The following is an 11,288-nucleotide window of genomic DNA, read 5'->3' on the forward strand; positions in this document are numbered from 1 at the left end:
GCGGAGGATGCGGAGGATGGCCAAGTACTTGGGCCCCTGCCACCCACATGGGAGACCCAACCTGGCCCAGCCCTGGCTGTTGTGGCCTTTTGGGAAGTGAACCACAGGATGGAAGATACCTCTCTGTGTGTCACTCTGCCTTTCAAATAAATAAAATAAATCTTTAAACAAGAGCAGTGTTTACAATAGCTTATTGAACTTTGTGTTAAGAATGGCGGGAATCTGTGGTGTTTTGGCCTGAGGCTGCTCCTGTCTCCCTTCCCAGGTCCTTTGGGCAGGGCAGGGCAAGTCATAAAAAACAGCAACTTGTATGCTGGAGGGGAATTACTTGACTAAGGAATGAGCACAGAAAAAAAAAGCCTATGGCCAGGGGTGTTGAAAGCAACAGTAAACTCAGTAGCAAACAATCAGGCAAAGTCAACAACATAGTTACCTGGGGTCATGATAACTGTTGGGACAAACAGAATAACAGGCCCGTCAAAGGTTTAGCAAGATATCCAAAACATAATTGAGCCATAATGAGGCTTGATAAGCTCACTCAAAGCCCTAGTTGTCCATGTGCATGAAAGATTATGAGCATGGAAGTGTACATTTAAGCTCAGAGTACTGGAATGGACCCTACTTATCTATATTTCCCTGGCTGAATGTGAGGCATTACACAAGCACAGAGGCGACGTGACAAAGTCCAGGAGAAGGTAAATGTCAGGGAAGACTTAGAAGCTCCTTGAACTTTGAATGTGTTTCTCAACCCACACACAATGTCATCAGCAAAGACTCAACAACAAACTGGCCTAAGGTGTGTATGAACAAATTCTGACAAATTATTGACTGGCAATTAGGCTATCCTTTTGCAAATACAACGTGTAGAAAGCCAGACTTAAAAATAATATGTTTAAGCTCTAGCTGTCATCTTGCATGCCCGTGTGTGTGTGCACTTAATCTCAGCTGGTCTGCCCAAAACACCCTGAGCACCAACCCTACACCCCCGCGTGACCCCATTTCTGCTCGGACAAGATGAAAGAAACTATGATGAACCAGGAAAAATTCTCCAAACTGCAGGCACAGCTGTGCATCGGTGGGAAAAGAACTGCTTGCAGAAAAAATTATCACAGGATAACGAGAGCAGTTGATAAAAAAAAAAAAAAACTTACATGTCCCTAAAGAAATTAGGAGTAAACGATATCTCTGATATTGAAGAGGTGACTATGTTTACAAACCAACACCAATGATCCACTTTAACAACCCTAACATTCAGGCTTCTCTGCCAGCAAACACTTTCACCGTTAGAGGCCACGCTGAGACAAAGCAGCCCACAGAAATGCTCCCTAGCATCTTAAACCAGCTCACCAGCTCGGTGCAGACAGCCTGACTAGTCTGAGGAGGCTGGCTGAAGCTCTACCCAATCTGTCCATGCAAAAGCACCACCGCTACTGGAGAGGATGATGATGATGAGTGCCAGATCTCATGGAGAATCTTGATGAGGCTTCTTAAGAATGAGGCAAACTCAATGGAGTCAACTTCTGAGGAAAGGAAAACCTGAAGAGATTACTGGGAGCTGCTATTGTCTATTATGAGTGATTTTTAAAAATTATTTTATTTATGCTATGATGGAATCTAGATCTCTAATATTTGTATGCTCAAGTCCCTCAGCGCAGCTCTTTTCAGTTTTTGTTTATCCACAATTCATTCTTTGCAGTTATTTAAGTGGAAGAAGCCCAGGAATAAAGTTTGAAACAAAGGTTAATAAATGTCTTTCCCTAGTATAAAAAAAAACTTAAAAAAAAAAACTGAGCAGAGGGGGTGGGCATTTAGCATACTGCTTGGGATACCAATAGAAATGTTTATAGTCCACAACAGAGTGCCTCAGTTTGATGCCTGGCTCCAGCTCTTGATTCCAGTTTCCTGCTAATGTGGACCCTGGGAGGCAGTACATAATGGTTCAAGTAATGGGGTTCCTGCCACCCACATGGGATATGTGGAGGGAGTTCCTGGCTCCTGACGTTGATCTGGCCCAGCCCCAGCTGTTGTAGGTACTTGGGTAGTGAACCAGCAGATGAAAGATCTCTATCACCTGTATCTATATCTCTATCTGTATCTTTGTCTCTGTCCCTGTCTATGTCTCTGTCTCTATCTCTATTATCTCTACTTCTTTCATCTCTATCTGTTGCTCTGCCTTTCAAATAAAACGAATGTTTCTAAAACCTGGGGCTGGCATTTTGGCACAGCAGGTTAAGTCTCCACTTGGGACACCAGTGTCCCCTATCAGTCCTGGATGCTCTAATTCCAATCCAGCTCCCTGCTAGTGTGCCTGGGAAAGCAACAGAAGATCTCCCAAGCACTTGGGCCTCTGCCACCCACATGGGAGAGCCAGATGGAATTCAGTTCCAGCTGTTGTGGCCATTTGGGGAGTGAACCAGCAGATGGAATATCCATCCATTTCTCTCTCTCTCTCTCTCCCCACTCTTTCTCTCCCCACCCCCACTCTCCCTCTCCCTATCACTGCCTTTCAATAAACCTTTTTATAAAAAAACATAAAACCTCTGGGAGATGAGAATAAAAGCATGGAGTTTAATCTTTTGAGTAATTATCAAATTGTTTTCTAAAGTGGGTACATCTAATAAGATGTCTATAATCAAAGTGATAAGCAACAAGCCAGTATTGGCAAGGATGTGGAAAAAAACAAAAAGCTGATACCCTGGTGGTAGGAATGTACATTGGTACAGCTATTTTGAAAAATCATCTAGTAGTTCCTCAAAAAGCTAAACATGGAGTTACCATGTGACTCAAAAAGTGGAAATGACCCAAAATGTCCTGATTCACCTGATCAATTCACCTGATGAACTGATAACAGTTTAGTTATATAATGAAATATTATTATTTAGTCATAAAAGGGAATGAAGTATTGATATATGGTATAACGTGAATGAACCCTGAAAATACTATGCTATGTGAAATAAGCCAGACATAAAAGACCACATATTGTATGATTCCGTTTATATGCAATGTCCAGAGTGGGAAGGGAGAGCTAATGAAAATAAAGGAATAGAAAGTTTCTTTCAGGGTGATGAAAATATTCTGGATATCCATATGCAGAAGATTGAGATTTGACCCCCCCTTTCTCCCTTCTCCTGATACAAAAATCAACTAAAAAATGGATCAAAGACCTAACTGTAATACCTGAAACTACAAAAATAGTAGAAAAAACATGCAAACACAAGACATTTGTATGTTCAATGATTTTTTTTAATAAGATCCCAAAAGCACAGGCAACAAAAGCAAAGGTAGACAAATGGGATTATATCAAACTAAGAAGTTTATGCACAGCGAAAGAGAAAATCAACAGAGTGAAGAGGCAACCAAGAGAAGGGGAAAAAATTGTGCAAGCTATTCATCTGACAAAGGATTAATATCCAGAATATATAAGGCACTCAAACAATCAAATAATAGGAACAGGTGTTATAGCCTGGGTTAAGCCACTCCTTGGGATGTCTGCATCCCATATCAGGGTGCCTGGTTTGAGTCCTGGCTGCTCCACACTTCTGATACAGCTTCCTGCTAACACATCTGGGAGGCAGTATAAGATGGTCCAAGTACTTGGGTTCCTGTCACCCACATGGGAGACCCGAATGGAGTTCTTGGTTCCTGGCTTTGGCCTAACCTGGTCCCAGCTATTGCAGACATTTGAGAAGTGAAAGAGCTCTTTCTCCCTCCCATTCTACTTTTCAAATAAATGAATAAATTAAAATAACAAAAATATCAATTTAAAGATTGGCAAGAGAAGGAGGGGGAGGGAGTAGGAAGAAAATATTATATTCTTAGAATTGTGTCTATGAACTATATCGAATCTGTTCTCTTTGTATTAATATCACATTAACATGAAAAAAGTATCAGATAGTAAAAATAAATTGGCAAGAGATATGGACACTTCTTTTTTTAAGAAAAAGTTTATTTATTTGAGAGGTAGAGTTACAGACAGAGAGAGGAAGAGACAAAGGGAAAGGTCTTCCATCGCTGTTCACTCCCCAGATGGTCACCACGGCCGGAGCTGGTTTAGTCCGGAGCTGAGCCAATCAGAAGCCAGGAGCCAGGAGCTTCTTCCGGGTCTCCCATGTGGGTGCAGGGGCCCAAGGACTTGGGCCATCTTCTACTGCTTTCCCAGGCCACAGCAGAGAGCTGGATGGGAAGAGGAGCAGCCAGGACTTGAACCAGAGCCCATATGGGATTCCAGCGCCACAGGTGGAGGCTTAGCCACAGCAACAGCCTCTGGACACTTCTTAAAAGAAGAAACTCAAATGGCTGACAAATTTATGGGCAAAAAAGCTCTGTATCATTAGCTATCAGGAAATACAAGTCAAAACCACAATCAAATGTCATCTCACCCCAGTTAGAATGGCTATTATCAGAAAGACAAATGGGAGCGGGTGTTGTGGTACAGCAGGTTAAGCCACTACTTGGGATGCCTGCATCCCATATCAGAGTCCTTGCTACCCTGTGCCTCTGATCCAGTTTCCTGTTTAAGGCACCTGGGAGATGACAGTTAAGTCCTTAAGTCCTTGGGCTCCTGTAGCCCACATGGAAGATCTGGATGGAATTCCTGGCTCCTGGCTTCAACCTGCCCTTCAGCTGTTGAGGGCATTTGAGGAGTGAACCAGCAAATGGCAGCTGTCTCTCTCTCTGTCTCTGTCTCTCTCTGTCTCTCTCCCTATAAAGATATATATATATATATATATATATGCATATATACATGTTTCTTTCTGTGGGTCACACTGTCTTTCAAATAATAAATAAATAATATTTTTTAAAAAGAGAAATAATAATAAGTGCTGGTCAGGATGAGGAGAAAAGAGGACTCATCTATACATTGATGGAAATGCAAATTAATATAGCCATTATGGAGAAAAGTAAGGTGGTTCCTTAAAAAAACTAAAAAACTACCAAGTGATTTCAGCTGTCCCACTTCCAGGTACAAAACAAAAGGGAATAAAATCAGCCTATCAAATAATTACCTGCACTCCCATGTCAACTGCTGCACTGTTTACAATAGCTAAAACATGGAATTGACCTAGATGCTCATCAATGGGTGAGTGGACAAAGAAAATATGGTATATAAACACAATGGAATATCATTCTGCTATTTAAAAAAAGAATGAGCGGCCGGTGCTGTGGCATAGTGGGTTAAGCCGCCACCTGCAGTGCCGGCATCCCATATGGGCACCAGGTTGAGTCCCGGCTGCTCCACTTCTGATCCAGCTCTCTGCTGTGGCCTGGGAAAGCAGTAGAGGATGCTCCAAGTCTTTGGGCCCCTGCACCCTTGTGGGAGATGTGGAAGAAGCTCCTGGCTCCTGGCTTCAGATAGGCGCAGCTCTGGCCATTGCAGCCAATTGGGAGTGAAGCAGGGAATAGAAGACCTTTCTCTTTCTCTGCCTCTCCTTCTCTCTCTGTGTAACTATGACTTTCAAATAAACAAATAAATCTTTAAAATAAAATAATAAATAAAGTGAATGAAATTCTATCATTTGCAGTTAAATGGATGGAACTGGAGGACATTATTAAGTGAAGTAAGTGTAAGTCAGACACAGAAAGACACATGTTCTTTCTTCTATATGCGAGTTTAAAAATGTCAATATGAATGCAAAATAGGCCTGCGCTGTGGCTCACTTGGCTAATTCTCTGCCTGCTGCGCCGGCACCCCAGGTTCTAGTCCCAGTTGGGGCACCGGATTCTGTCCTGGTTGCTCCTCTTCCAGTCCAGCTCTCTGCTGTGGCCCAGGAAGGCAGTGGAGGATGGCCCAAGTGCTTGGGCCCTGCACCCCATGGGAGACCAGGAGGAAGCACCTGGCTCCTGGCTTCAGATCAGCGCGGTGTGCCCGCTGTAGCAGCCATTTGGGGGGTGAACCAATGGGAAAAAAAGGAAGACCTTTCTCTCTGTCTCTCTCTCACTGTCTAATTCTGCCTATCCAAAAAAAAAATATGAATGCAAAATAGTAAGTACTAGAGACTGAGAAAGGTGTGTGGGGGGGGGAGATTGATTAACGGATACCAAAAATACAGTTAAATGGAAGGACTAATGTCTGGTGCTATACAGCACAATGCCAGGAGGGGGTGGGGAGACTGTAGTTCACAATGACCTAGAATATATTTTATGAATGGCTGGAAGCAAGGAGCTCGAATGCTCAAACATGGGGTGGCGATGGGGAAATGGAGGTGTTGATTGCCCTGATTTGATCAGTACACATTTTATACTCACACATATATTAAACATCATACTAAGCTCAGTGCCAGAATCTCATATGGGTGCTGGTTTGAGTCTTGGCTGCTCCTCTTCCGATCTAGCTCTCTGCTATGGCCTGGGAAAAAACAGAAGATGGCCCAAGTCCTTGGGCCCCTGTACCCACGTGGGAGAGCCGGAAGAAGCTCCTGGCTCCTGGCTTTGGATTGGTGCAGCTCTGGCCATTGCGGCCTTCTGGGGAATGAACCATCGGATGGAAGACCTCTCTCTCTCTCTCTCTCTCTCTCTCTCTCTCTGCCTCTGCCTCTCTGTAACTCTGCCTTTCAAATAAATAAATAAATCTTTTTTTAAAAAAAAAAAGTAGATGCCATTACTGTGTCTTAATTAAACATAAAAAAACACATGTTCACAAAAATTGGGCAGCAGACAGCATCTGACTGTCCTGCTCTCTGCTGCCTTGCAGCATGTTCAATAAATCTAACTGCTCCCTCTAAAAATTCAGGAATTAGGTAGTGGTGATGACTGTACAACCTTGTGAATATATAACTGTGAATATACTAAACGCTGAGTTACAGACTTTGGTGAATTGTATGGTATGTGAATTATGTGTCAATTTTCAAAAAACCTAATGCCAAGAGGACACACTCCAAAAGCTATCTTGTATATGATTCGAATTATATGAAATCTCTTAAAAATCAAATCTATAGAGACAGGGTACTTGATCTGATGGCAGTGGTCTAAAACCAAATTGTGATCATGATTGCTCAACTCCATAAACTTACTAAAAATTATACAAATGTATACTTTAAATGGTGAATTTTATGCTTTGTAAATTATACTTCAATAAAGCCATTTGCTTCATTTGAAAAAAATTAAATTGTATATATTTATAGGGTGTAGTTTGATAATTTGATACATGTATACAATGTGTAATAATCAAATCAGGTAATTAGCAAAAACATGGAATGCCTAATGAATTTTTACATCATCTTTTTTTAAATTTTATTTATTTATTTGAGAGGGAGAGTTACAGAGAGAGAGAGACAGAGAGAGAGAGGTCTTCCATCCGCTGGTTCACTCCCTAAATGGTCACAACAGCCGGGGATGGGCCGTTCTGAAGCCTGGAACCAGGATCTTCTTCCAGTTCTCCCACATGGGTGCAGGGGCCCAAGCACTTGGGCCATCTTCCACTGCTTTCCTAGGCCATAAGCAGGAAGCTGGATCAGAAGTAGAGCAGCCAGGATACCAACTGCTGCCCATATGGGATGCTGGCACCACAGGCAGAGGCTTTACCCACTACACCACAGCACCAGCCCCTGGGCTCCTGTGTTAATGTTGCTTGCCTTGAGCCACTACAATTTAGCAACCATCTCCTGGTCTTTTGGCTTTGGGGGGTGTTGTGCATTGTAGGACCTGTGGAGTGGCAGAGGAGCATGAAGCTTCCAGATGGAATCCAATCTACTTGTTCACTCCCCCAAATGACCAACAAAATGTGCGGTACTTTACAGAAGAACTGACGTACTCTGCAACAAACCAATGACTTGAAAAAGTTAGGTACATGGAATGGGCAGTTAAGACGTGCTAGAGGCACCTGCATCCCATATCTGAGTGCCTGGGTTCAAGTTCCAGGCCTGATTCTGATTCTGGCTTCCTGCTAATGTATACCTTGGGAGGCAGCAGGTAATCCAAGCACTTGGATTACTGTCACTCATATGAGAGACTCAGACTGAGTCCTGGGCCCCTGGTTTCAGCCTGGCCCAGCTAAGGCTGTTGCAGGCATTTGAGGAGTGAACCAGCATATGGGAGATTGTGTGTGTGTGTGTATATGTGTGTGTGTGACTCACTATCTCTCTTTCAAATGAAATAAAAATCTAAAATTTTATAAATATATAAAAAATTTTTAAAAAAGAAAAAAACGAGGCACAGAATACTGTAGAATAAGGGAGATTTAAGAGATAATAACCAGGGAGGCTGGCACTGTGGTACACTGGGTTAAGCTGTCACCTACAACACTGGCATCCTCTGTGAGCACTGATTTGAGTACTGATTGCTACATTTCCAATCCTATCCAGGTCCCTACTAATGCGCCTTGGAAAGAGGTGGAAGATAGCCCAAGTGCTTGGGCCCCTGTCACCCACGTGGGAGACTGAGGCTCCTTGCTTTGGCCTGGCCCAGCCCCAGCAGTTACAGCCATTTGGGGAGTGAATTAGGAGATGGAAGGTCTCTCTCCCTCTCTGTAACTCTTTGCCTTTCAAATAAATAAACAAATGTGATGTGTGAATTTTACTTGGTTTCTGTTATGAATGACTCAATATTTTGAGGTAGTCTGAGAAATTTAATAAGGGGTTGGGTATTAGATGTTATTAAGGAATTACTAATTTTTAAGATGGAATAATGAGAGGGTGGTTATATAAGCAAATGTCTACACTTTTTAGGCATGTCTACTAAATATGTAGGGGCAAAATAACATGATGTCTGAATTTGCTCCAAATCGCTACAGCATTGGTAGGTCTTGTTGTGCACTGGAATAACCCACCACTTGGGATGTTGGGATCCCATATTGGAGTGCTGGTTCAAGTCCCAGCTACTCCGAATCTCATCTGGCTTCCTGGTAATTCATCCTGACAGGCAGCAAATAAGGTTCAAATGCTTAGGCCCCAGCCACTCACATGGGAGACCTGGATGGAACTCTGGGTTCCTGGCTTCATCCCGGCAGGCATTTGGTGAGTGAACCAGTGGATGAAAGATCTCTCTCCCTCTCTGTCTTCCTCTCTCCCTCCCTCTTTCTTTCCTCCCTCTCTTTCTCTCTCTCTAGCTCTACCTTCCAAGCAGATGAAAAACAAACATCTAAAAAATACTAAAGCAAATCTGAAAAAAAAAGGAAAGGAAAAACAGAAAAAAAATGAGCTGGAACAAGACTGTCAAACCTTAGTCATTATTAAATATAATTAATGCGTATATGATGGTTATTGTATTATTCTCTTTACCTATGAGCACATTTTAAAATGTTTAATACTTTTTTAAAATTCACAAATCTGACCAAGTAACTCACAATCATAAAGATCCACATAAAATTCAGGTTTCCAGCATGGCTTTATAAAGCCATCCCTGGGGGCTGGTCCTGTGGAGCAGCGGGGTTAATGCCCTGGCTTAAAGTGTCAGCATCCCATATGGGTGCCGATTCTAGTGCCGGCTGCTCCTCTTCCAATCCCGCTCTCTGCTATGGCCTGGGAAAGCAGCAAAGGATGGCCCAAGTGCTTGGGCCCCTGCACCCACATGGGAGACCCACAAGAGGCTCCTGGCTCCTGACTTCAGATCGGCTCAGCTCCAGCCTTTGCGGCTGTCTGGGGAGTGAACCAGCAGATGGAAGACCTCCCTCTGTGTCTCTGCCTCTCTCTGTAACTCTTTCAAATAAATAAAATAAATCCTTAAAAAAAAAAAAAGCCATCCCTAATGTAGTCCCCAGCCTCAGCTCTTTCCGCTCCTTAAATTCCTGCCACTAAGCCTCCGGTTTCACATCTCCATGAAGCTCGTCTGCTGGTTCCTCTGTTTTTGCTATCATGTTTCTTCCCCCATCACATCTTTTTGGCCTAGGAAGAGTTGTCTGATTCATCTTTGGAACTCCAAGAGTCTCCTCTGTGAAGCCTTTCGTGACTTGCAATACTCCACGCACTTAATTCTATCACATAGAGTCCGAGTTCTTCCCCATCTGCAGCCTCAGCATCTTCCCCGGGTTCTAACTCCTCAACCTAGAGACCGCTGTTACCAGGATATCTAGTCTTTTTTTTAAGATTTTATTTATTTATTTGAGAGGTAGAGTTACAGTGAGTGGGAGAGGAGACAGAGAGAAAGGTCTTCCTTCTGCTGGTTCACTCCCCAAATGGCCCTAACGGCCAGAGCTAGGCCGATCCGAAGCCAGGAGCCAGAAGCTTCCTCCAAGTCTCCCATGCGGATTTGGGGATCCAAGCACCTGGGCCATCTTCTACTGCTTTCCCAGGCCATAGCAGAGAGCTGGATCGGAAGAGGAGCAGCTGGGATTCGAACCGGCGCACATATGGGATGCTGGCACCACAGGTGGAGGATTAACCTACTGCGCCACAGCGCCGGCCCCTACAGTCTTAATATGTAGTCTTTCCATGGTTCTCACTGTCCTTTCCCACTGACAGACCTCAGAGTCACTCTCAGGCTTGCATGTGAAAGATCTGTACTGTGGGCACCTTGCTTACTTCACCCTGGTCCTAGCCCTCGTCCCTCCTCAGACCTCACAGTCCTGGCATGAACATTTTTCTTCCTCCTTCGGGTTTTATACTACTTTTAGCTGTTAATTTCCCTTCACTCACTCACAGCCACTTCTTTCACTCCCTCTTGCCCTCGTACTTGGCATATTGGGAAATATGTCTCTCACCATTTGTGAGTCTAAAATTGTCCTGATCATAGGCCCTAGCTATTGAATATAAGTGTTGATAATATCTGTCAAAGAAACGGAAATAGCTTAAATCTATAGTGAAATTAGACACGAGAACCAGGGCCATCAAATGCTAAAAGCCCTTGAAAGTACTCAGTAGACCCTTTCAAATCACCAGAAGTATCCATGCACTTCTTCTTCCGCTAATTAAGACTGCTATTCTCTCAAGTACTAGCACTCAAGTTAAACTTTAAAAACTGATTCAGCTTTCTTTTCTTTAACAACTGATATTATTAAAATATTTTCTACTTTTCACTGCTTATGTGTAATGTTTCATTTGCCCTATGGATTAAGTGGATTTCTGACTGTTATTCTTAGAAGTATGGCCACCACTTACAAACGGTTTCTCTGAAAAATTTGTCTGAAGCTCCACATTACTAACTTAAATCAACTGAAGGAGCCAGTGCCGTGGCATAGCTGATAAAGCCCTGGCCTGAAGCACTGGCATCCCATATGGGTGCCGGTTCAAGACCCGGCTTCTCCACTTCTGAATCAGCTCTCTGCTGTGGCCTGGAAAAGCAGTGGAAGATGGCCCAAGTCCTTGGGCCCCTGCACCCGCGTGGGAGACCTGGAAGAAGCTCCTGGCTCCTGGCTT

The 11,288-nt window shown here is 43.4% G+C and overlaps 1 pseudogene; it reads left to right on the forward strand.

Annotated features, from left to right (window-relative positions):
- The first annotated feature begins 654 nt into the window (after positions 1–654).
- LOC100347435 (transcription factor BTF3 pseudogene) lies at positions 655–1,540 on the forward strand (annotated as a pseudogene).
- Positions 1,541–11,288: the final 9,748 nt, after the last annotated feature.

Source organism: Oryctolagus cuniculus, chromosome X (genome assembly GCF_051225735.1).
Source record: "Oryctolagus cuniculus isolate XC-2025 breed Fujian yellow rabbit chromosome X, ASM5122573v1, whole genome shotgun sequence".
NCBI lineage: Eukaryota > Metazoa > Chordata > Mammalia > Lagomorpha > Leporidae > Oryctolagus > Oryctolagus cuniculus.